Source organism: Balaenoptera physalus (assembly GCF_965194825.1).
Source record: "Balaenoptera physalus genome assembly, chromosome: 12".
Classification (NCBI taxonomy): Eukaryota; Metazoa; Chordata; class Mammalia; order Artiodactyla; family Balaenopteridae; genus Balaenoptera; species Balaenoptera physalus.
In genome coordinates, this window is record NC_138897.1 from 1,219,947 (window position 1) to 1,247,755 (window position 27,809).

At 46.3% G+C, this 27,809-nt stretch overlaps 1 protein-coding gene across 12 annotated transcripts in view; it reads right to left on the minus strand.

Annotated features, from left to right (window-relative positions):
• ATP9B (ATPase phospholipid transporting 9B (putative)) overlaps positions 1-27,809 on the minus strand; it is a 225,459-nt gene that overhangs the window by 85,980 nt on the left and 111,670 nt on the right. The gene's annotated exons all lie outside the window — the stretch shown is intronic.

Below are 27,809 nucleotides of genomic sequence, written 5' to 3' on the forward strand. Positions count from 1 at the left end.
GAATATTTTAACATTTAAAAAAAAAATGCGGGGACTTCCCTGGCGGTCCAGTGGTTAAGACTTCACCTTCCCATGCAGGGATGCGGGTCTGATCCCTGGTTGAGGAGCTAAGATCCCACATACCTTGTGGCCAAAACACCAAAACATAAAAGCAGAAGCAATATTGTAACAAATTCAATAAAGACTTTGAAAATGGTCCACATCAAAAAAATCAAAAAATAGAAAAGAAAATGTGGTTATTATATTTTTTAGATAAACAAAAAAAGCCTTAATGCAAAGCTCACCTCCTCAACAAGGAAGTACAACCTCGTTCCATGTTAATGTGAGAAACTCAGGAGAGGGGGGACCCAGTGCAAGCCCTCACCTAGTTTACACAACCTTGGTACTGATCAGCTCCGTGTTTAGGACAATGCACGTCGTCAGATCACTCTGTCCGCTAGACACAATAAACATGCTGTTAAGGGTGAAATTATTCCTAAAATCTATAAACATATTACTTGCTGAGTTTGAAGGGGGCTTCATGAGTGCAGAATGAGGCTGTCTTCTCAAACCGTCAACCTACCAGATCATTTGAGAAATTTCAATAGTGGCTTGAGCATTTGCTATAACACATATCCACATAACATTTTATAATCATCAAAAATGCCAGAAAACAGCACATTATCTATGAACATATGGACATACACACATACACACGTCAGGTCTGTTTTTGCAAAATGCAGACTTACTTTTACATTCATGCAGGACAATTTGGTCAAGCCTGTTACTGTCTGACAGCCTCTGTCACAGTAGAGCCGCCTTTATTAAGGCGTAACCAGTATATTAAAAAGTCATCAAATTTAAAGCAATATAGTGACTTTAAGCGGTTAGTTTAATTTTTTGTTTCTAATAATTACTATAAACTATTTCAAATAGGCTCAACTTGTGACACATCGAAGCCATGTTTAAAACAAAGATGCGTGTGCACAGATATGCAAAACGGTCTGGAAACCGTTTGGAAATTTAATCTGTACTCTATGTACACAACTACATGAAAATCCAGCACTGAATATTTCCAAGAGACCATAATTTTCTAATGTACAGTAGTTCCGGCCTTATTTTACAATAGTCCACACAGTTTATTTAAAAACCAGGGATGCAAGGAGACTACACCACACAAACCACTATCAGCCCAACACTATGCTGAATACGATTTGTGTGCACTGCTGTCATGTTTCCTGTTCATATTCCGTTGTTGCTTTTATAAAAACATTTCTCTTAGCTGGGGAGAGAAAGCAAAAGCGAAGGTGCAGTATGTTGCGGCTTCGCCAGCAGAGGGCGCTCAAGATTGTTGCTTTTTTTGTTTTTCGAATGCTGAAAGCCTGCTTTTGGTGAAAGCAGAACTTCGATCTTCAATCAGCCAATTCAGTATATATAATACAGGTTATCTTAGTTTTACTAACAAAAAAAAAGTTACCATAAATATCTATGTTGTCATGAAGAATCCAAGACAGAATTTATAGACTTTAACGTGATGAATTAATTATATTGGGGGAAATTTCCCAAATAAAAATCTACTATCAAATAAGGATATTTGATATTTGTCATATTTAAAGATATGACAACCAAAATACTGTAGGTAATCGGTACAGTAGTATAGTGCTAAGGCTTTTTTTTTTTTTTTTAAAGATTTAGATCTACAAACTAAGTCAATAAAGTTGTAACAACAGCTTACATTAATGGTTTAGAGATCCTGCCTATATTTACCTTATTTTTGTCTTAACAGTGTAGAAAGCTATCAGTTTTAAATGGTTTTGCTAAGACCACCCACCAATTCAAAATGATTACTTCAAGCCTGAGCTATCTACCAACACCAGAAACCTCAACATTCAACATCAGTCGTGTAAGTGAAATTTGAGGTCAGGCATTTGATTTCAATTTAATCTAATTAAATAAGCAGTTTATTCTGGTAATTTTATATTTATTTTAACAGATATTTTACAAGTAGCATCAACCTACTCTCGAATTCTTACTATCTAAAAACACAATACCCATGAGTTTAGGGATTAGTAACTGTGTTTTTTTTTTTTTTAAAAAGTCTGGAAAAACGCCAGCAAGAGCAGATTTTGTGCATGGTCACTGATATGCTTAGGAACTTTGACTTTTATTTTATGCTTCTTCAAAGACTTTAAAAGTCCCCACACTCTTGGAAATTCCTTTTTCCCTAGAAACATGAAAAATAGATTTTTTTCTAATAAGAACTCTAAATGGTTCTGATATTTTTAAAGAAAGCCTTTTATTAGGAGTCTTAAAATTTTAACAGACTCAGAAAGAAAGGGCAGACCATGGCTTCTTGTAAATCTGTTGAAATACGGGGCAGTCCTCACCTTTCATTTTCTGGTCGATTTTTCATACTGAGGAGGCTATAATACTATTTAGCACATTTTTCTTCTGGGAGGTATGGGGGTGTGTGTGTGTGACTTTATTTTTTCCTGCGTGTGGCAAGTCCCTTATTTTAAATATTGTTTGTGTATGTGTGCATTTTAGAAACACCCTTCAAATATACTCTTAAATATTCATTTAAATATAATTTATAAAATATATTATTGAATAGAAAATATTCTTAGATTTTTAAGCACATCAATAATAATGCTGTTAAAATCTGGGCTCTGTTACTGCTTGCTAAAGAAATGGCTGAACATACAGCCAGGGCTTCTAACGCTATTGCACCCGAAATTCCCTAGCACAGTGACTGCATCCCTTCAGGGCACCCTCTGAACTCTTCAAAGAGCTGGAAAAGTATTTGGCGGCTTTCTAACACCCAGGAAGTGACATATTGAAGGACGCATTCCTGTGAGTGGCTTGGAACTGCTGGACCGTACATGATGGGAAAGGCTGGGATTTAGGCGACGGGAGTAGATCAGAGCCCCTTCCCAGGGAAAACCAGTACCTGGCGGCTCCCCAGCACGGAAGGCTCAGGGAATGGCAGGGCACTCAGGTACCAGGGCTGCCCTTCTCCCTGGAGCCTGCCTGGGACAGGGCCAGAAGAACTGCTGTGTTTCTTTAAAGAAACTGCATGGGATGGGGAGGGGAAAACACCCTTCCACCTGCTTGGTTATTTTCCTAATAAAATTCTGGGAAAGGGAATGGTTAAATTTTTATTAGTAAACAAGGTCATTCATTTACAATGAAACTTTAATTTCCAGCCCTAGATTTTCTTCATAAGAGGTCATGATACAGATGAATTTCTATAACAAAGTCAGAGGTCTGTTCGGTGATTCAAAATATGTTACCGTCTAAATTCTTCCTTTGGCATACCAACAAGTAAAATGCATTTAATGGTTTGTGCCAGGGAATTTACTAGACATTAGTTAACAATTTTTCTATATAATAACAGATTCCAGAAAGTCTGGTTTCATTAAGGACTACTTCAGTCCCATACACAGTATTATAAAGTTGTTAATTCTAAGTAACAGTATCTTAGGGGGGAAAAAAAAAAAAAGACAATCAGCAGGAAAAATCCTCAATGCCTAAGTGCTGCGTGTGGCAGAGTTTAGCTTAGCATGTTTCACGTCTCAGTTTCTGCAGGCAGCGTGGTGCTACCAGAATGTACACTGTACGGTGCAGCCCACGAAGAGACACAAAGGCTGCGATGGTGTCACCACCCTCTTCACCGCTTGTTGGTTTATGGTGTAAATATGTGGGAGTTTATGGACCATTTAAGGTCCCCACCCCAATCTCCAGATATCTGGCACCCATCACGACATAAAACCACTCAGTAGGGTTTTTAAATCAAGAGTCATTAGCTGACTTGACAAGATCTGTGTCTAAGATATTTACTGGAAACAAAACTATGATCACTGTTTCACTGAACTCATGAAATTCTGTCTCAATGAAATGCATATCACATCTTTGTGATTATATTAAACACGTGAAAAGATACAGAAAACCCTGGTCAGTGTCTGAAACACCTCAGAATTGCTATTGTCTTGTCCATTCTCTATCCCACCAACATAGCATAACTAGCTGACAAATCAAAGTTAACAGTAGGTAAACATAATTAATTTTTAAGGCGGCGTAGCAGAATGGCAAACACAGAATGGCATAAAGAGAAAAAGAATGAAGAAAGTTATCATACTGGCCTAACACCTAACTTTGAATCAATGTTACTTAGTTTTCAAAATCCATAGTTCTCATGATTTGCATTCTTTTGAAAGGAAAACGGAATTCAGGAGATTTGCTGAAATTTTTAAATGACAAGCATAATATGGTTAAATAAACTTTTCATCTTCTTAACTACCCTTTTATTATTAACTGTCTACTTAAGAGGTTTATTACTGGTATCCTGGCAAAATGTAGCACTACTTTAAACCATCTAAAATTTTTGTGTTACTTTATGTCTTCAAGGACATTTTATGAACCATTTCATACTTAATGGCTTGTAAGCAATCCCAAGAGTTGGGAATTGTGTGAAAAGTTGCCCAGATTGACAGATAAAGTGAAAAGGTCTGTATTAATTTCCAAATAAAGAAATGCATGGCGTGGTATCTCACGATGATTATACTCTAAAGTACCAATTAGAACGCATCAGAAACCAGAGCAAGTTGACACTCTACAATAAAGCAAATAATTTCCAGTTGGAGGGGCAGAAAATGTTAATATGCAATGTTCAAGACTACAAGAATCTTTGTAAAAGGAAGTAGCTAATAAGGTTTAATGATGCATGTCAGGAAGCCACAGTATGTAGGGAAACACAGCTGGCTTCATTTTGTAAACTATTTGATATACACATCTTTCTAGTTCGCGATTATCAGCTGTGCCAGTGCCACAGGGGACAGCTTAGCCTTCAAATCAGGGCATCCTTCTTGTTCTCTAAATTACAAGTAAAATACATTAATATAATATGGTGCTATAGGCGAGTGCCCCGACCGAAGCTTATCCGCTTGAGAAAGAGGATTACAGAAGTCTTCTGTAGAACGCCGTGGAAACAATCTCGCCAGCCTAATAGGCTCCTAAGCGCCAGAACCATTAAAACAAATCATAAAACAGGCAACACACTTGGACTTAGTGAAGTAATAACCTTCACAAGACGGTCACCATTTCCCCCACCTTGTGTATTAAAATACAAACTAACTGAAAAGTGCTTCTACTGAGAAAGCCCAGCCCGCCGCCGTGCTTTCTTTCCGGGGCGCACGTGCGCGAGCCGAGAGGACCCGCGCCGACGGCGACGGGCCGCCTGCTCACGCCATCTCGGCCGAGGGCCTGCAGCGGCAGGTGACAGCAATTAGCAGCAGATGACAGCAGCACTTAGAGTCTGCACCAGATGGCAGCTCAGGGTCACCGGAAGCCAGCAAACCTTCCACGAGGAAGCCCTGTGTTAGGCAACTATCACACTCGAAAGCTCTCAGACACAAGTTAATTATTCAGCCACCAGGAGACAACGGCTAGGTCACAACTCTGATATCAAAATGCTGTTAATCACTTGGAGTGCACTTATTTTAAACATAATTACACATATTAGCTGTTCAGAACATGCACCTAATGACGAAGAGGGTGCCCTACACTAAAAGACTAAAATTCTAGTAATTAATGAATTGTCGTAGAGCAAAGTATACCCAACAGGCTCTGACTTGGGTGGAGGCCGTTTACAGCCAAAGCAAGAACCAGCCACGCAGCAGGAGTCTGACGAGACCCCCCTGGCACGCTGGCCGGTCACGGAGGCGAGGAGAGCCCCCGAGGACCCGGGACACGCGTCACCATGAAAGGGCATCGGTGAGCTAAGAAAAGACTTCGAATCTCGAGGTGGTCTGTCAAGGCTTCTGGCTCAAAACTAAAGTCTTAGGTCACTGCAGCTCGGCTGAAGCCAGGAGACAGGAGGTGGTACGATTTTAGACAGACGGTGGCATCTGCACAGGGGACGGACCCCTCACGGGCCATTCAGTGTCAGATTCACCCGACATGTTCCCCGTGAAAAAAAAATGCAGGCGAAAACGCTTCAGACAGGGCTTCCCTGGTGGCGCAGTGGTTAAGAATCCCCCTGCCAAGGCAGGGGACACGGGTTCGAGCCCTGGTCTGGGAAGATCCCACGTGCCATGGAGCAACTAAGCCCGTGCGCCACTACTACTGAGCCTGCGCTCTAGCGCCCACGATCCACAACTACTGAGCCGTGTGCCACAACTACTGAAGTCCGCGCGCCTAGAGCCCGAGCTCCACAACAAGAGAAGCCACCGCAATGAGAAGCCCACGCACCGCAACAAAGAGTAGCCCCCGCTCGATGCAACTAGAGGAAGCCCTCGTGCAGCAACGAAGACCCAATGCGGCCAAAAATAAATGAATTAAATAAATAAATTTTTTTTTAAAATGCTTCAGACAAACGAACGAAATGCATAACCAATTTACTTTAACAAGATTAGTTCCCATTAATAACTAACACATAAAATGGCTTCATTTCGGTCTAAATTGTTTATAACTGATTATTTCTGACCCCTTATGACCTTAGCAATTTCCAAGCCAATAGCCTTTACAATTTGCGAAGTGCTTTTGCATGATTTCTGTTACTCGGCTTAACTCCAGCCTGGTTAAATTTCTGGTTCACTTCCAGGGAGCTAAGGTGTGCGGCCGAGCTTGCGGCTTCCATCTCCTTGCCGCAGACGGGCCTCCTTGGCTGGCTGATGTGAACCAGAAATGATATTATTCCCACTCTCGTAATGAGATCTGTAGCTGTACTTCCCATTAACTACACAAACGTCCATTAGGTTTATGAAATGAAGACTGGTCAGATCTTGCTTATCAGAATGTTTTCCTTCACTATTTTTATTTAAAAGTGGTGAAACTTGCTCAACTGGCAGCCGTTGCTATACTTTGGGAAAAGAAGAACAGATTAAACAAAGTGATTAAATGTTGTAACCAAAACAACGACCAAGGAAGGAAACACTCAGCTGAGGGTCTTTTGCCTGGTGAAGCAGTTCAAGGACAAAGCACCTCATCCTACCTACGTGCTCCGTGTCGAGCCGTCTGCTGGACGGGCGCTCTTCCTGTGCTACCGTAGGTTCTCCTGTGGACGCCTCTACTCAGCGCCAGCGGGGCAGTGGCAGTGAGCGTGGACCCGGAGGCTCCGCTGTTCTGGAAGCAGCCAGGGCGGGGGCCGGGGGAGGCGGCGGCCGCTCGTCTGCTGTCCCGTGTAGAAACGCCAGGCCGTCAAGGACCCTCCTGGATCCCAGGCCGTCAGAGGTGCAATCTGCATCCTAGGTGTCTTCCGATGTCTCTCGGAGCGACGGTAATTCATTGACGATTAGCTGCGCTCTCACAACAACGCTCTGAAGCAGACAGCAAGGCCGACACACACCCCTCCTAAAGGGGGATCATGGGACTTACAGGAAGGGAATTCTAAATGGAAAAGAGACTGCCTGAAGTAAGCTTTGGTCATCAGCTTTCTCCTAAACACGATACACTGCAGGTAAGCTAATTTTTCTTCAATTTCCTTTCAAAATAAGTAGGACATGATGGTAAATGGCACCATAATGACTGGCATTCAAATGAATGAATCCTTCCGGGACTGCGTGACGTGCCGTGACGCGGCAGGCTCGCGGCATCCTGCCGTCCTTCGGTCACCGCCACAACAGGCCCAGAGCCTCACCCTGGGCCGGCCTCACGGGAGGGGTCTGTGCGCACGGGCAGGTGTGGCAGCGTCGGCGTGAAGCACAGTGGTTTACTTTGGTTTGTCCTTAGATTCACCACCCCTGTCTCGGTGTCAGGACGCAGACCTAGCACGTAACTGTGGGGCAGTGGAGGGAGGGGGCCGCGGGTGGGCGTGCACCACGGCCAGAGCCCCGTCTGGACCCGTCACCCTACATGACCACGAAGCTGCCCCGCGCGCCTTCCAGCTGGGCTTTCTGAAGCTCTTAAGAGGCGAAATAGCTCTGGGCACATCTGGGTCTCTGACCCTTTGTATTGATGACTCAGGACGGGCTCCATGGCCACCTTCCTGTCCTAGGCATGCAGCCGACACACAGTAATTGCTCATTTAAATGCCCACTGCTATCATTCTTCCTCTTACTGATGTGATAAAAATACATATCTTTCTCCTTTGATCTGATTTTCACCTTCACTTTTACTTCCCCCACTTACTTTCAAATCTAAGTGAAAATGCTGCTGTATAATACCGACCTTGACACTGCAGATCTTCCCCCTTTTGAAGCCCAGCCAAGTACAGCGACAACGGTCTCCCGCGGGAGGGAGGCCGCCTCAGGTCCAGCCCCTCAGCCATTCGTCACTGGACGCCATCCCCACACAGGAGGCAGAGGAGGGAAGCCAGTTTCAAATAATCCCTACCTGCCGCCCGCCCACAGCTCCCGAGGAGGGAAATCCAGGGCCAGGACGGTCGGGGGCCTCCGTACACTGTGCCCACAGATGAGAGGCGGTTTCCGCCTCACCAATTCCGTGAGTAGAGAGGGGCTGGGGGACATCTGGCCCACGCGGAGCAGCTTAGAAGCAACCAGCCCACCACTCCCACGATCTGGGCGTGTACGAGCGAGAATTAACACGGCGGGGCCGGCCTGATCTTCAGATCCTCAGAATCGCGCTGCGCCCTGGCCTGGCACTAACCAGGAGTACAAGTGTGTGCGTGGCCTCTTCCCCGTGCTGTAAGTACCCACAGTCCAACCCGCTCCCATAAAGACGGACGGACTCCCAGTGGCCTCGAGACAGCGGCATCTGACTAACCCAGGGAGGGGGTCACTGCGGATGAGACGCCAACTTTCTCATGAAAAACCCATCAGTCAGCCAGACAGGGTCGGTTCTTGAGATGACAGAGCTCAACACTGACTCAGCCTGTAACTAAAGTGCAAAGCATATATTTAATATTTTGAATGGGAGACCAACTTGGAAGTAAAAAGCTTTGCTGCAATTGTATTTTTATATAGCAGCAAACAGAAAATTAAAAAAATTTTAAAAAGATAATGAATGAAACAGCATCCACAAAATCTAAATACATAGAAATAAATCAAACAAAAGGTATACAAAAGCTCTACACAGAGAGAATCATAAAACGTTATTGAAAAAAATTAAAGAATACCTGTATAACCAAAGGACACAGAATATTCATTGATTAAAAAAACTCAGAATTTAAAAATTCTCCTCAAAGATCTACAGAGATTAAATGCAATCCCAATCAAACTTGCTATAGTAATTACAGACGATTAGCACAAAAAGGGAATCGAGGACCAATCAGAGACGAGGTCCCGATGCACACCCACCTCACGTGCACGTATGATTCACGCCGGAACCTGTGGTGGGAAAGGACGGACCTGCAACAGCTGGTTATGGGTCCACTGGAAATCTACATGGGGAAAAAATGGAAACTTCCCATCTTCATAACAAACACAGAACCCAATTCCAGACGTCTAGAGATCTAACTGGGAAAGGTAAATAGTAAAACCTCTAGAAGATAAGAGAGTACCTTAGTGACCCAGGGTAGAGAAAGATTTCTTAAACCAAGGAAAGATTGATAAATTGCATTCCATTAGAACTGAGAATGGCTATTTGTCAAGACACACTGAAGAGAGTAAGGAGGCAACAGAGTGGGAAGACATAATACTCATATAACCAGCGACGTGCTCGTGCTGGGATATATAAAGAACTCCTACAAAATAATGAAAAAAGACTAACAATCCAATGGGAAAATGCACAAAAGACACACTGAAGTGATCCTCAAACCAAGATGCCCAGGCAGCCAGTCAACGTGCAGAGGAAATGCAACCTCGTTAGTCCTCAGGGAAATGGAAACTAAAAACACAATAAGACATTACTACATCCTCAATAGAACGTTAAACACTTAAAAAAAAAACGGACAACCCAAGTGCGGACAAGGTCATAGAGGAACTTGAATCCTCATGCTGCAGGGAAGAGTGAACACGGGTGCCATCACTTCAGAGGACCGGGATTCCACAAAATGAATGTAAACGTATCCGTGACCCAGCAACTCCACTCCTAGGCGCGTACGCGGCAGAAACGCGCATGTTCTCACTGAGACACGGTGCACACAGACGCCCGGGCAGAGCAGCAAGGGACAGCGGAGGGCCCATCAGCTGCAGGATGGCTTCTCCGAGCAGCTACGGCTGGTCCTGTGGCGGGACGGTGCACAGATGTGCAAATGAACAGAACCCCGTGACATGCAACACGTGGACAAAACCCCCGCGCGCATCACTGTACACAGGAGGCCAAATGCAGAAGAACGCACGTTGTACAGCTGCATTTTGTAATCTTCAGAAACAGACAAAAGTAGCCAGTCAAGTAGATACGGGGACAGTGCCCTTCTGGGAGAACAGGTGTGCAGAGAGGGAAGCTTCTGGAATGCTGGCACAGCGCTATTTCCTGACCACGTCAGGGGCTGGGGCGTGTGCTCGCTTTGTGGTGACTCAGCGAGTTGCATGCTTTTTAAGGTTGGTATACTTTTGTGTATTATGTTAAGTCAACCAAAATTAAAGAATGAAAACCAAAAAAGTATAACAGAAATGAAGTATTATTCTTGTTCTTAAGCAAAACTCAAGTGCTGACCACAAGCTTCACAGCTGCACGGGAGCATAGCTTACGCTGCCTTGTGGTGTAAGTGTTAGTCAAACGACACCTGGAGGACTAATTCAGGTGCAAAACTGCATCTGATGACCTAAAAGCTGCTAAATAAAAAGCATTTCTGAAACCTCAGAAAATGAGTGGGCAGCTGAGGAAATAACATATGCATTAATCTAAGATTATAATACAGAAATGTTGGTAGAAGTCAACTGAGGAAACCCTACCCATGGGCTCAGCCTCTGCTCCGTGACCACACACTGAACACGGTCAGTGGACCACACAGACTGCAGGCAGAGCAGGCTCGGCGAGGCTGGCAGGAAGCCCACACTCCCAGCCCCGACCTTGACCAGTGACTGCAGGGGGAGGCCTGGCAGCACCCGCGGTTTCTGGGCACAGTGGGTCTGGGGAGGGGGCAGAGGTGAGGGGAATCCCACGCTCTAAACTCCTAACCTGCTTGGATGTGTTGACTCCTTTTCACTCTGGACTCCAAAGCCTCCAGCCAGTCCTCGCCACCCTCGGGTCATCAGGACCTTCCCTGCTTGTACTCCAGGCTGTGTCAACTCCCTTCCCACCACCGCCCCCTCCTGCATGATGACGATGACACCAGCCAGGCCTCCCCCAATCCCATGTGGTGGGAGGTGTCCCGCACCTTTTCCAGGCCAACGCCTCTATTTCTCTGGCTTCTTTCGGGTTCCCTCTTTGCCGGTGGTTTGCTGCAGTGGGTGGGAAGGCTCTACACCAGGCTTAGACTTTCGGGCATTCATCTGGCCTGGTGTCCTCTAGGCTCCCGGATCTGTGATTAGGTGTCTGTCATCAATTCTAGAAAGCCCTCAGCCATGTTCACCCCGAATATTTCTTCCGCCTCTTCCCTCTCCTCCTGCTGGTGCCCTGTACAGATATGTTACACCTGCTGAGACCGTTACACGCTTCTTGGATGCTCTGTCCCATTTTCTGTTTCCCCCTTTTTGTTCTTCCTTGTTTTTGCTTCTCAGCCTGGGAAGTTTCTCCCGACGTGTCGTCTAGCTCACGGGTCCCTTCCTTGGCCCTGTCCAGGCTGCTGAGAGCTCGTCACGGGCACTCTTGGTTTCTGCTACACTTGACTCTGATGTGCGTCTTCCTTGGAGTTTCCATGACCCTGACGACACTCCCCATGCCTGTCCGTGCATGACGTCTACTGTTTCTACCAGAGCCCTTAGCATGTTACTCATAGTTCTTTCACATTCCCTGTCTGGTAATTCCAAAAGCTGTGCCATACCTGAGTCTGGGCCTGATGCTTGCTTTGTTTCTCCAGACCGTTTTCCCGACCCTTTGGTACACAGCTTGTAATGCCTGTCTGCAGCAGGACATGTAATGAGTGTGAGGTAGTAAGAAGAGAGGTAAACAAGCCTCAGTGGGGGGTTTTACATTAATCTGCGCAGGAGCTGGTGTGTCTGACGTCGCCGCAGCCGTGAGTGACAGAGGCTGCCAAGTCCGCTGGTGCCCCGTGTGTCCCCCTGCTGACTCTGGGCTTCTGAGACGCCGCTTCTTAGAGCCTCTCTCTGCTGGAGGCCTGCTGGCGTCGGGGTGCAAGGCGGGGAGGGGAGCCTCCTGCAGTCTCATGGGCCATCCAGGCCACCTTCACAGGTGTTTCTCAACTCCCCACCCCTCTGGTGAGCCGGGCAGACGAGGGGACTGGGCAGGAGAAGGGCCCTGCCCAGGTGGGACGGGGCGGGGATGGGCACCCCCACCCACAGGTAAGCCCCTGTGACAGAGGACATGCCCCTTCTCGGACCTCCACCCCAGCCCCCGACGAGTTCCTGCAGCCGGAGCCGCCCAGACCGCGGCCCCCAGGGCTTCTCACGTGCGCCCGTCGGCACTCACCCTCCAGCAATGTGTCGAAGCGACCATGTGGTTTTCCTACTGGCTGGTGGCCCCAGAGGCTTGGGCTGCGGCCTGATGTGTCTGTCCGGGGACTTCCTGTGCGCTCAGCTCTTTGCCGCCGCAGGGCCGGGGCCGAGGCTGGCTGAGGCGGCGCTTTTCTCCCCCAGCTCCTCTAGAAGCGGAAGCGGGGCCGAGGGCCCGGGGATGGAGGAGCGGCTGCTGCACCCCGAGCAGCGTCTCCCCGCGGGCACGAGCCACCCTGCACGTGGGCACCGTGTGTTACTGCACGTCGCCGTCCTCTGCATCGCCCCCCTCAGAACTCGCACAGCAAATCCCAAACCTGGGTCGCTGCTTCTCCAGCTGAGCAGCACAGCTCTGCCGGAGAACGTCGCGCGGCAGCTGGAGACACTTCTCCCGGACACCGCGTCTCCAGCCTCTGCTGGGCCCTCGGTACCGGGCCCGTCCGTGTCCCTGTCCTCTACCTGCTGGCCTCCGAGCCCCCTCTCTCCACGTTCCCCAGCTTGCCCCTGACCGACCGCACGGCCACCTGAGCCTCACCTCGCCTGCACCCGCCCACAGCGCCTCCTGCTTCTTGAAGGTCAGGCCCCTCAGCCAGCTCGGGGCCACCACGCCTCTTCGCTGAAGACACCGGCTGCTTCCGCTGGGACTTTACTCCAGCGGCTCTGCCTCTCTGGAATCCTCGGCGCCTCCCTTGCTCCTGGCCCGGCCTTGAAACCCAGCCGTGCCGCCTCCGCCCCGGGCCTCAGAACATGCACTCACCTCGTCCACCTCCGAGCCCTCCTTGTTGCCCTGCATCTAGCTTCACCTGCGTCTCCTGAAAGTTCTGTTGCTCAGAGCTTGCCAAAGTCCTCCAGTCAGGCAGTTCCGTGACCGTTTTCCAGTCCAAATCGTACTGCTCTGCCGCACTGGACATCCGTGACCGTTTCGCGTCTCGAGACTTCTCTCCATTTCAGATTTGACTGCTGCCTCTGCCTGACGGTGGGCCCTGCTCTGCTGGCCCTGCCCCAGCTCTTCGAGGTGCAGAGAGCTCGCCCAGGGCCCGGCCTTCCTGACACGGTCTCCATGGGTACAGTGCCCACCCCCTCGACTCCACCTGACCCTCTGGTCTCTATCTTGACCGGGAGATGCAGAATCGTACCTCACTGCATCTAGGTTCTCTACCTGCAAGGATAAAAGCACCTCAAAAGGTCAACATTTGGTACGTTTTAGGTAGTGGATATCATTTTTAGAGGACATAGGCTTAGATGTGCAAAGTTTTTTATCTTCCTAAAATAAATTTCGTAACGTTTATTCTAAGGGAATATAAGCCGGTCACATTCTAGCTAACTCAAGAAGATTAGGAATTAGGATTCCGGATGTAAGTGAAATTGTATTCGGGCCTTTGCCAGTCCGTCTCCCCTCCCCGACATCTAACCTGTGGGACGGGATGATGGGCACTTAGTGGCCTCTGAGAGTAGGGAGACCCTCTCAGCCTCCCCTGCCCGCGCCCCGTGTGATGTCAGCTCTGGGAGCGTAGGTCCCTCACCATGCAGGTCACTTCCCTGGTCGTCACGGAATGCTTCGCAGGCCCAGGCCCCTTCTCTGCAGTCTGCACCCTCCTCCTGGGGGACCCGTCCTGCATGAGCCTGGAGCCCGGGACAGTCAGGGCCCCGGCGGGGCCGAGCACAGGCCTCCGAGCCCACCCCCGAGTCCGGGGAGCTGCCGAGCGAGGCAAGAAGCCCACACCACGTCCATCCTCCTTGCTTCTTGATTCCTCCGCTTTTCCAGAGCAGCCTGGGGCGGGGTGCTGACAGCGGGGGTCTGTGTCGGCTCTGTCACTGTTCATGCTTTCGACTCTACCCTGTGCCCTTGGCCTCTTCAGCCTCCACAGCACCCAGCTCTTGCAAATCAAAGTCTCGGTTTTCAGGACTGTCGAATCTGTTTAGATCTACAGGCACATCTCATGTTTATTGCCCTTCACAGATACTGTGAGCTTTACAAGTTGAAGGTTGGTGGCAACCTTGTGCCCAGCAAGGCCATCAGTGCCATTTTTCCAACACCATTTGCTCTCTTCATGTCTCTGTCACATTCTGGAAATTCCTGCAATATCTCAAACCTTTTCTCTATCATTAACGTTTGTTCGGGTGATCTGTGACACCTGATCTCTGACGTTACTACTGTGACTCGCTGAAGGCTCAGATGACGGTCGGCATTTCTTAGCAAGAAAGCATTTTCAATTAAGGCATGTACATTGTTGTTTTAGACCTAATGTTACTGCACACTTACTAGACTGCAGTGTAGCCTAACATAACTTTTACGTGCACCGGGAAACCCCAAAATTTGCGTGACTGGCTTTACTGCAGTGGTCTGGAACCAAGCCCACAGTATCTCTGAGGTACGCCTGGAGTTAGAAACTCAAAAGCTGAGCACCAGACTACTATATTTTTCCTTTACATTAATATTTTAAAATTCCCAGTTCTCTTGTGCCGCTAACTACATTTCTGAGCATGTCTGATGTGTCCGGCGACACGTCCTTGATCACAGGCTGCAGTGACTTCGACGTTCAACGGTCTGAAGTGGGTCTTGCAGGCCCAGCGGGTTTTCCGCCTCATCTTTTACAGCAGCCCTCCACAGAGCTCTCAGAGCAACCGGGCCGTGCACCTCCGCCGGGGCTCGTGGCCCTGGCCCCAGGATGCGGCTCGAGCATCAGAGGCATGGGATACCCTCCAAGGTCAACCCTCGACCGTTTCTTCAAGCCCAGCTCCTGCCACTCCCTCTGAAGTGCACACGCCAGCAGAGCTAAGCTGCTCTGGTCCAGGCCGCTGACTGGGGCCACCGTGTATCCTTCCTCGCAGGCCTGGCTCCCTTCGGGCCAGGCCTCCCTAACAAGCCAGGTTGTGAGGGCCGATTTTCAGTGCTCCCCAAACACCCTACCAACACAAGGACTATCAAGGTCAAGTTAGCTTTTAAACGATCTGTTCATGTGTCTGCCACATCAGCAGACGACAACGCCTTGCGGGAGAGATGCTCACGCACCCGGGTCTTCACTGCGCCACGCGGAGCGCCCACGCAGGTACGTGTTTGCTGAGTGGAAGAGAGGCACCTCATCAGCACTGCAGGGCATTCAGGAGAGAAGGCACCCACTAAGTGGCCCGCAGAGAGTTTACACTCCACTTGTCAGTGTGAAACACCACTTATACGGTAAATTGACATCAAAAGAGGATAAACAGAAAGAAGCAACTTTACATTAACTAGTAACAGCAGCAACTAGCTGGACCAGCATACAACAACTAGAACGAACAGAGAAACTCAGGTCAGACAGTGGACAGAAGCGGGCTGGACCAGCAAGGGGAGGACCCTGCCTTCCTGGGGTGACAAAAGGATGGCCAAGCAACTCACATTTTAATCTGAAAAACTAACACTGTAGCATTAACAAAATAACAAGCTGAACATTGTTGTACTTTTTGAACTAATTATAGTCATTTTAGGGGGAAAATAATTCAATGACCCTTTAGTCACTCTTAAATCTTACATACGAAATGTCTTTCCTGACGTTACTCCTACTTTATAGAGATGTGGATCTTGGGCGCCCTGCTTTGTCTTTAATGTACTAACTCAGCGTTAAAACAAAAGAGAATGTGCAATTACAACCTAGCATGTTACACATCCTTACAATGACTTAAAATGTGTACTGAATGAAACTGTGCAAATGACATGATACTTTAAAATGTCCAGAACCTATGTATTTTTATTTTATTTAATTAGGAACCATAAATTACCTTTAAAATTGTTATGATTCTTAATCCAGAAAGCCAAGATTTAAGAGCATATCTTGAGTAAGGACTGATTACTAATTCGAGACTGTAAGGACACTTCAGTCTGATTTCCTTCTTGAATCTAGAGCACATGCCTCAGTGACCTGAGCTGACTGCTCACAGGGCGAAGGGCACGCACTTACCCTCTGAAACGAGGCTGCTGCAGTGGCACCACATTCACCTCAAGTATGGGGCAAAGGCATCATCTTAGATTGAAATTAAACCACGGAAGGAGTCATTTTTCTTTATATTGTTTGGAATTAGAAACATTAAATTGATCTATTGTGAAAATTCTGTTCTCTATATTGTGTGTGTCAGACCATGTCTGTATCTTAAGGCTATGAAACAATTTTTGTAATTGTAATAAAAAAACAAATTATTGACTTTAAGAAAATTGTTGCTCAAATGACTAAATATTCATCCAAAACGAAACAAATCCTTCTCTGGATCGTATGGTGCACAAGTTGCTCATCTCCACAGGTTAATGAACTGTATGTAGCGATGTTAAATCTGTCTTTTTTTCTGTCTTATTTTTACGCCTTCACTCTGTGCCCCTGGGGGGGTGTCCATACTGCAGTCACACGGCTGCACGTAACACAGCATCAGCTGTCAACATCACTGCAGTGAAGAAAAAGCTTTCTCTTTCACATCAGTATTAACAGCGAAGTGAACAGAAAGCTAGCTATGACTTCTAGCTAGAAGACGTAAGTCTGACTTCTAGCCCTAGCTTCCTAAATCTGTTCGTTCACTCTGAAGTCACTTAATTTGGAACATTTAAAAAAAACTATCCTTAATGCCAGGACAGCAAGTCCCACCTAAAGCAAGTCATTATTTATTAAGGGTTTACCATGTACAAAGTGTAGGGAAAGGGGCAGAAGACAAATGTCTCTATGAGAGATTCCCGCTTTCGATTACAATCTCTTTAAAGACAGTGTTTATTCCTAATGTCCAAGCAACAGCAGATCCGGCCGGCGGCCCACACCAAGTCAGGCTCACCCGCTGCCTCAGCAGCTGAGCCGGGAGGTCCGGTGTTTGCCACCAGAGCGACAGCCCAGGCAGGGGACGAGCCTTGGCCCGTCTGTCGCATAAATGCGGCGCTGGGTGCGCAGAGCACAGAGGGGCGCAGGCCGCGGGGAGGAGGGAGGAGGGAGGAGAGGGGTCTGAGGGACGGTGACCCCTGCGTGCCGTAACGGGAGAAGCGCGGACCGTGATGGGGGCACGCGGGACGGGGGCGCCCTCCTCCGACTGCGGGAAACCAGTCAGCCAGGCTGAGGGAGGGTCCTGACGGAGGCGGCATCCCAGGCAAGGCTCGGAGGGCCAGGGACCCGCCTGCCCGCACGCGGGTCCCGCGGAGCGGAGGCCGGCCGCCAGGGAGGGTGCGCACGCGCAGTCGGCGCACAGCGGCCCCGAAGCCCCGCGGCCGGCGCCCCCCCGACCCCCCTCCAGCGGGGGCGGCCGGAGCCAGGGCGGCGAGCCGGCGGCTCCAGATAAACGGCGCCGTTTTACATTTACCTCATCTCCTGCCGAAGAGACCACTACAAAAAAAGGAACTGGCAACCTGGCACTAATTGCATTTTCAAAGTTCCGGGAACAAACATGTTTGTGTGTCTGTATAAAACACACAAAGACTGTGTGTGTTACAGGACTTCGAGAATTTTCAATCCAAGACGCTGCTTTGGGGAAGATCCCCGGCGTTCTCCTTACTTGCTGCAAGTAATAAATCCTTCCTTCTCACCTCCCCCTCCAAAACCAGAATTTAAAATCCTTAGAGTGTTAGGGTGCAACCGTTTAATAAATTCATAACTTTTCATGTAAATAATTCCTCTTCTTTATCTGTTTTGAAAGCATAAAATTTTGTAAACTAAATGTGCTTCAAAAAATAAGAATAAGAATCAAAAAGCACTGTTTAGTTACAGTCTGTCTGTAACCGTGTTTCGTTTGCTTGCTCAGAAATCTAGAAGTTTCAAGGGAAGCAGAAGCGGCTCAGGTGGCCCAGGTGGTACCCATCTCCTCTGCTGCACCATCAGCATCTCATGACAGTCACCTATCTGGCCTTTCATTGTCAAAACAAATATTCCCAGCACTCCCTCCTCCTCCAGAAATGAAAAGTCACTCCACAAACCTTGACTACTGAGAGCCTTCAGCAGGACGGACACTGGTCTTCCGAGGCCTCGTTTTAGCACAAATTCTGATCAACCAAGCAAAACAGCTCGCTCACTCCAGTCTACTGAACGAACCCACCCTCATGAACTAACCTGATTTAAGACAGCTCACACAACACCTAGCACTGCTAGCTAACAGGACGGAGCTGTTAGAAGCACCGAACGGATTTCCAGCATCCCCGCCAGACCAAATTCCTTCCGCACCTCCCCTGCTTTCAATGCTCTCCACACGGCGGTGCCGCAAGCCTCGCAGGTACAGAGGCACAGCAGGAGGGGCACACCTGGAGGGCACACTGGGAGGGACACTGCCCCGTCTGCCCCATCCAGAGCTCTTCCAGAGATGTCACCACCACCCCACAATTTAAAAATATTAAACAGCAACTATTTCAACTAATATATTTTACTGACGCCTTCTAATTAGAAGGCTCTGCTCACTGGTGGAGGGGGCTAATTAACCTTCACTAATATGTTTTGGGCTCGTTTTCCTATTGTCTCTTGAAAATACACTGGCACACCAATTTACATTGTAATTAATTTATCCCATAGATAAATTAACATTTATTACACTGTGGTAATTTATCCCATAGAAGTTTTGTGTTCTGTGTTCAAATAACAGAGCTCAAAAAATTTCATTCTTACTTCAAGGCTTCAAAAAAATATTTGATTCTGATGGTATTAAGCAGTTTAAAAAGAACCCATACTGAGTGAATAAAGTAAGTCAGAGAAAGACAAATATCCTATGATACCGCTTATATGTGGAATCTAAAAAAAGGGTACAAATGAACTTATTTACAAACCAGAAATAGAGTCACAGATGTAGAAAACAAACTTATGGTTACCAGGGAGGAAAGTTGGCAGAGGGATAAATTGGGAGATTGGGATTGACACACATACACACTACTATATATAAAATAGATAACTAGTAAGGACCTACCGTATCGCACAAGGAACTCTACTCAATACTCTGTAATCGCCTATATGGGAAAAGAATCTAAAAGAGTGGATATATGTATATGTATAACTGGTTCACTTCGCTGTACAACTGAAACTAACACAACATTGTAAATCAACTATACTCCAATAAAAACTTTAAAAAATAAACAAACAAAAAACAAGCCTTTCAGAAATGTTTGATATGGATAACTGTCCCTCAAAAAGAAATCTCATGCAGTTAACAGCTTATTATAGTGGGAAAACTCAAACTCACATGATATATTTTAAAGTTTTGCAAAAGGTAATTATTAGCTGACAATGCTAATTACACAGGGGAAAAGAAAGCTATTTAATTTCATGTTGAATGTATCATATACATGTTTTAGTTAATGAGGTTTTAAAAAAGAAAGTTTGGTCCAGTTGCTACTCTAATTGTCAACAAATCAAATTAAAAAAAAAAATAGTATCCAGAATATATTTTCAGACGTATGAAAAGACAACTAAGTTGAAACCAGATGTGTTAAGATTTGTTTCTGAGGAATATACTTCTTTTTAAATTACTGCTTAGAAAAAGGTAACTATGGAGGGAAAAAAACCATGAACTACTCCTAAGAAAAGTAACGTGATCATTCAACACATGTGCCATCACCGTGCCGGAGGCTGAGACACCAACTGGTGCCACGACAATGAAAGGGTGCCGGTCCCGGGCCTGACTTCGGAGAGGGCACCAGACCAGTGTCGCCGTGGCCACAGGCGGCGGGCCGCGGGCTGGGGGCTCCCGGCCCAAGGAGCCAGCAGGCGGGCGGGGAAGGGGTGGCCTTGAACTCAGCCTCCCACACCCCCACTGGTGTCCTCACCGGCGGCAGCCCCAAGAAAAAGCACCCCGCACGGCCTGCCAGGTGCAGTGACGTTGGTTTTCCCCTGACCAGCTTCTCTCTCAAGGAGGAACCACAATGGGGGCCAAAGAGTCCTGCCCATCCCAGGCCTTCCCAGGGCACAGCAAGAAAACGGAGCGACCTTCCCTTCCAGCTGACCTCTGGCTTGGCGTTTTCCCCAAGTCTGCTTCTGAACCCCGGCCATGCACACGACCTGTTTCTCTTCACGGTGACCATGAAGGGACCCGCTCTGCATAATAACCTAGGACGTCGACACCATGCGTACCCACCACGGCCTGGTGGCTCGCAGCCCGCCTGGGAAGGCGACATTTACTGAGAGAATCTGAAAACAACAGGAAAATCTCATGATCCTCCTCTTCTGTCTTCGTTCACAGCATAATCATCCATCCACTCTAGTTCATACAGAAGTTCTGAAAGCTGCTCATTTTCAATCTCACTAGATACTTCAGACCATATTCTCACCCATTCAGAAAGGCTTTCGTCAAAAATGCTTCCTGGGAGTAATAAATACTTAGTTTTGTGAGCATATATAAATTAAGGTGGAAACGTCATGAAAAATAAGTCATCACAAGTTCCACTAATTTCTAACAGTTATTATGGCCTCAGGATAAGGAATCAAAGATTTCAAAAAACAAAGGCAAAATACTTATTTGCTTCTTGAATAAGTTATACTTCTCTGTTAAGAATTTGATTATAGGGAATTTAGCTGTACTGCTCAGAAATGATGAAATACAATCAATTAGTTCTTATTGTATATACAAGTGATGAGTAAGCCCTTCTCATTCAGAAATTTATGTAAAACTAAGTCTTTTTAGTGATACAAAGTATTTACTTTAAATAACAAATATGCTGTGTTTCCTATTTAGAACACCTGCTTTACAATCAAATTCATATTTAAAAGGAATGAGGGACTGAATCCAAGTTTTCCGGTTGAGTTATTTGCTATGTACTCTGATAGAGCATCATGTCCCAGACATTATCATTAGGACTGCTTCTCCATTCAGCATCTTGCCTCTTTATTGCTTTCCTGAAGTTGTAAGTTTATTTATATTCACACTGCTGATGAAGAAACACAACTTTTAACTGAGCAGCTGTAATATCAAAGTGTACGGCTGAACAAGTGCAGTGAGGCGGCGTGTGTGCTGTCACAACCCCGAGAGCCACGCTGGGCCTTGTCTACACGCCACTGAATGACTTTATTGGGGGCTTGTTTCCCTAGTTAATCTCTTCCTGGTGAGGCTTTGAAACACTATGATTTGTTAATATTAATAACAGTTATCAAAAAAGCATTCCGAAGTCTATCTATGTAGATTGACTGTAAGACCATATTCCACAACAGATAGTCTCTTGTGAACCACATGATCCCATTTTTAAACAAGTATTTAAATCCAAAAATACTTTATTACTCAAGAAGGCAACTATTAAAAAAATTAAGGGGTGCTATGATGGTATGCAACCACAAGAAGAGAGAATAATACATCTTTCTACTGTAAAATTTTAATATAAATCAACACGACTTTTAAAATATTAATAAACTGCCCTTTTTAAAATAAAAGAGCTATTCTCTAAACAGCCTTGATATTTCAACTTGCAAAGTACACCATAGCTGATTCTATTTTGCTCTATTATCTGAAAATGCCTTTACAACCATTCAGGTAACAAGAAGCGGCTCTAATTCACATAATGGCACGTATCACCTGTCTGTCTGTCAATGAGACATTTGAAAGCTTCTTTTTTATTAGAAACACAAATCAATATGCCCAAGGGATTACAGTAACTGCTGGAAGCACTTGCTATTATCATTTCATCCTTGCTGTTCTTGCTCTGAGCAACTTATTATTACGAATGGCGTGAAAATGGCAACCTGTCACAATTGGTTTTTCTTAACCTCCTGTAAGAATTTTTTCCCTCTTAAATGTAATCAAGTATCATCTTATTAAATATATCCAAAGCTAGGTTTTATAAAACAACCCATTACTCAAGTTGTAGTCCTTATAAGTTAAACTTTCACCAAATATTACTGTAAAAGTAATGGCTGAGTAATAAAAACTTTTGATCTGTTCAAAGTTTTAATATACAATTTTCAAACTCTGAGTAGACCCCAATCCCTGCTTTACATCTGCCTCAGTGAACACTATGAGGGGCACATTCTAACCCTGAGAAGGAGCTTTAGGAATTTCTCAACACTTTAGAACTTTCTTCTACCTAACAACATTTTAGGATTTATTCCTAATCTCCATGTCTGGATAAAACATGCTACATTTTTTTTTTCATGCTACATTTTAAAAAGTATTCTAATAAGCTCCTGTAATAAGGGTAAAATTGTATATGCTGATTACATAAAATTAGCAAGTTGGATTTCCAGAACAAACTTCAAGGCCATTCTAAAAGGATGAATTCAAGTGGGACGTCTGTCACAGTCACAGAATTCAGTTACAATGTGATTAATTTTGCAGGATTCTCTGTGTATCTCCCACTGCGGTGTCCACTGAGGGGCCGGTCGCTTTCAGTCTCTAGTGTGTGTCAGAGCCCCCAGAGGTTTGGATTCGGGAAGTCTGAGGGGAGGGACTCTAGGGGGCCGAATCAGTGCCCTGGATGTGAAGCTGATGTCGCCAACCCAGGGCCGCTCAGCTGGGCTGTGCAGGTCAGGAGCCACAGAGTAAGACAGGAGGCTGAGGCACAGCTACAGAAAGTGCTGGACTTGCTATTGTTTAAGAATGCGCACTTGGGGTAAAGTGGCATGACATCTGTAACCACAGAAAAAGATGAAACTAGTAGGGAACTTGTGTTAAACCTGGTTCAGGGTATGTGAGTGATCATACTTTTCTCCTTACTTTTCTGTCTGAAGTTGTCTTTTAAAAAGCAGCTAGAGAAGAGCAAGATGGACAAAATGATGACAAAAAGGAGAGTGGCCCAAAAAAGGCTTCAGACACTAGCCAAGTAGGTAAGTTTTAAGATACATTTTATGAAACCACCAGTGCAAACTGGTCAACTTATCTAACGTCCATCTGCTCCACCCCAGGACGACATTTCACAAGGTGCCCAGGCTGGTCCACAAGAAGCCCTAACCTCCACGGGAAGTGACGCTCACGTTCCTACGGCAGCAGAGGTGGCCGTGGCAATGCCAGAGGGACACGGCTCTTCAGAACAGCCGCCACCGAAGATGCGAACTTGCGCGTGGGACGGGGGAAGGGGGCCCTGCGCGCGGGCGTGGGCACTCAGAGCGCTGTGAAGTCCAGGGGCATCACCTGCAGGGCCCCTGTGTCTCCGCACGCTGCCCGGGGCATCTGTGGCCAGTTCCTCTGACCCTCCCACCCCACAACCTGAAACGTTAGACCAGCCATTTCCTCACCTCTGCCTGGGGGCTCCTGAACGGCAGCCTGAGAAAGCCACACACTCGTTACTGGCTCCACGATACATTTAAGATTCAGCTGGGTCCCTAACCCTGCCCAATAATTTATGAGCCTGAATTGTTAGGCTATAATCTTTCTCAATGCTTTTAGGAACTGTCTCAAATTCTTACCATGTTCTGCATCAATTTCACTAAATCAATTATTGTTATTATCACTAACTTTTTTTCCCGTAAATTAGCACTGCTTTAACTGTAGCGTTTTTCATCCTAGTAACTTACAGCAATTTACAAATTTGCATGATGCTCCTGTATACACGATAATGAAATATGGAGTAAGAGCGGGGGTGGGGGGGGGAGAAAGGGAGATACTGGCTGATTAACAGATGACTGTAAATCTTTTCTTTCTTTATTCTTATTTTTATTTATTTTTTGAAGTATAGTTGATTTACAATTTCGTGTTAGTTTTAGGTGTACAGCACAGTGATTCAGTTATACACATGTATCCATTCTTTTTCAGGTTCTTTTCCCTTATAGGTTATTACAAAATATTGAGTATAGCCCCCCTGTGCGATACAGTAGGTCCTTGTTGGTTCTCTATTTTATACACAGTAGTGTATGTATGTCAATCCCAAACTCCTTTATCCTTCCCCTCCCCTCGTTCCTCTTGGTAACCGTAAGTTTTCTATGTCTGTGAGTGTAAATATTTTCTGCAAAATCAAAGAAGCCACGTCATATTTTCTATGGTAGCTGTTCTCCATATAACGGTATATAATTTTCCTTTTAAGTAGTTTTGCATTTATATATTTAAGTTACTATTATAGATGCCTATGAAACTTATAAGAATATTTTTCCTCTTTATAAACTAAGACCCTCTCTTCTTTTACTGGAAGCATCAATAGTTCTGTGATATTGATTTTCTCACCAGAAACAAAATCAATACAATCCTTTCCCCAGGGTAGCATCAGTCAGTTCTTACCACCATGGCTTCTCTGGTGCTGTGGGCCCTGCCTAAAAGCGTGCCCGGCCTTCCCTGCTCAGCCCTGGCCCGAGAGTCCTCCTTCAGAGTCTTCTACCTGCCCCTGCATCTGCCCTCCACCCGAGCTTTTCACTTCACCACGACTTCTATGTGCTTAGTCCGCGGACCCTTCAGTTCTTCACCGCCGGGGCCTCCGCCACACGGCCCGCTGCGGACTGCCGGCCACTCCACGAGTGCTGTCCTCTCAGCCTTCCTTCCTGGCTACCCTTCCCTGCTTCACCCTAGCTGCTGGCACTTCTAGGGCTCTACGAGGTTCCTCCTTGTTTTTTAACTCTCTGTGAAAGGCTGGAAACTCTCGCCCATAAGCACACTGCGGGTGGTCAGCAGTGCTTGTCATTAAACATCCCCAATTCTCCCTCCTCCACGGTTGGGGTACGACTGTACGTCCCTAATTCCTCCAACTTCGGTGAAGCCATTCAAGTGCTCTGGCCAAGGAAACACGCCCACACCACCGACCGGCCGAGCGGGGAGGCGTGTGTAACCTGCCAGGCCAGTTTCTTCTCATCCCCGAGGTCACCGAGGCGCGTTTCCAGGGGGGGCCCCCGAGGGGCGATGCCGAGCGGAGCGCCTGCTCCCATCGCAGACGTGCACACGAGGAGAGAAGGGACCTCTGGCGCGCGCGCCCCTGTGCTTCCAGGGCCGTTTCACCTGACACTCTATCCCCACAGGCATTCCACGCACAGGGCAGCGCTCGGAGTGGAGGGTTAGGAACAGTGTGGCTTCCCCAAAGAAATCCAATGAAACTCAGGCAAATGATTCAAAGCATTTTAAATGTTTGCTTTTTGTTTCCACTAGGCTTCTGTGAAATCCAGAAGTTTGCTGGTTTAGTAAGCTACAGAAGAACACTGAGATGTAGTCTGCAGATAATAACGTCTTACAAACAGTGAACATAATTTCTGTCTTCCCTCTCTGTTTAGGATTCAAACATCACGCATTCTTTTCTTTCAGCATCTATCAATACTTGCCCTAGATAAATTACACCTGCTGCTTTTTGCCCACTGTAGCATGCCTGCAACCTTTTCCTGAATTTTATTCTTATAAATCCGACATTTAACACTTAGAAAGATGTAATGACATAGGCGCACTGAGAGATTTTATTTCTCTCCTAAGATGATTCCTTGATGTACAAAAACGTTTTCAAGCTGGAGCTCTGCCACCCACAGCGCCATTAGGCAGCGGCAGCCCCTGCAGGTGAGGCTGTCCCCTGAACTGCGGTCGCCCTGCTCTAAACCCAGCCGGCTTGTCTCCTCTGGGGGCCACCAGGCAGACTCACGACACGATGGACATAAAGCGCTCAGATCAGTGTCAGCGCCTGCCTGTGTGACAGCTTCCCTAGGGCTTTCACCCAGAAGGGGAGCGGCAAACGTTGATCGAGCCCCAGAAAGGTGCGGCCCCAGAAGGAGCACGTTTGCTCCCCGCGCGAGGCTGTCAGGCGGCAGAGCGAGGATCCGAGCCCAATTCTGCAAAACGCCAATGGAGCTCTTCCTGTGGTAAGAGGGATCTTGCTCACGCCAAGGAAACAAATCGGGCAGGCGGAGGGGAGGCTGAGAGGACGAGAAGGAAGAGGAGTGGCGGAGAGGAGAGGGGGGAGGGCAGAGGAGAGGGGGGAGGGCAGAGGAGAGGGGGGAGGGCAGAGCTGAAGGGGGAGGGCAGAGGAGAGGGGGGAGGGCAGAGCTGAGGGCCCGAAAGGCGGGCAGCTCGGAACCCAGCTCCGGGCCTGGGAGCTACTCAGGGAGTGCGTCTTGACTGACAACGAGGGTTGGGTTGAAAAACTACGGCACTCATTCATATTTCACTTTGTAGAAAGGTAACAGTGATAGGTAGCATTTACTGAGTAGTAAGTCACAGAATTAAGCTGCTTGCCCAGAGTCAAAGAGCTGGTCGATGCAACACCCCAACTCTAACCCAGGCTGGTCAACCTCCAGGGCCAGAGTTCTTCCCTGCAGTCAGAAACCTGGAAAAGGTCACCTAAATAACTCTGCATCAACACCCGAGGCAACAAGCACGAGAGCCAAAACCGAAGGTGCCCCGAGGAAAGAAGTGGCTGTGTGTAGACAGACGGTGAGAAAGTGACAGGAAGTAAGTGGCACTGAGGGGTAAGGGGGAACAAGAAAAGAAGCTGGATTACAAAGTTTTCAGATTTTAAACTTAATATTTAAAATTAAATTTACCCTCAAATACCATCATAAATGTAAAAGTAAAATGATTAAGGAAAAACCCCCAGAAATCATATATGTGTTACTAGACGTCCAAGTTTTGCTTACTAAAGAAAACACCATACTTGCCAGAAAACACATATAACTATGTGTGTGATTCTAACTCTTGTCATTAGCTTAGTAATTTATTTTTAAATAATTTAACTCTATTGTAGAATTACTGACTTGGGTATATTTGATTTACTCAAATTAAAGCCAAGTTTTATATATATATATATATATATATATATATATATATATATATAAATCGACAGATTTTTTCCCCCCATTATCAAAATCAGAATTTATACTAAAATAATAGTAACACAACATTTTTCTTTGACTGCTGTAAACATGTCACCCACAGACATCTGGAGCCCTAACAGATACAGGAATACAAAATGTCATCAACTGCAGCCCTGGGAGGCGGGTGGGGACGCCCCCCAGACAGGAGACACAGTCAGCTGCACTGCAGGCGGGTCCAGGCATTCACAGCATCAGGGATGCTTTCCTGGTTTTTGAAGGGTGAACTATTGTTTAAAATAGTATTTAGCTGAAAAAATGAAACACATCTTGTCCTAAAAGATATCTTTTCAAAGAATTATTTCATTTCTATTGCTCTGTTATAAAATTTCCTGCAGAAGACCACCTCTCCTATGAATTACTCACAAAGCAAGGTGTGACTCTATGAGAGGATTTTTTTGTTCTACTTAGATACACACAAATTATATTTCAAAGAAAAGTAAGTAAAATGCACAGTTAGAAAGAGCTTCTCATTCAGTAGATATTAACACATATTATGACTTGATACAAAATGTGTTATTCAAATCGTAACTACTGAGAATTCAAACTAACTTTTTGTTATGATTTAACTTATACACATGATGGCTGCATAAATAACAATTTTAGGACTATAAAAGGAATATAATTAATTTAGGAATATAATCAAGCAGTCTAAAAACTAAAATCTGGTTTTCAATATGCTTCTTCTGAAATGGAAATAAATAAAACT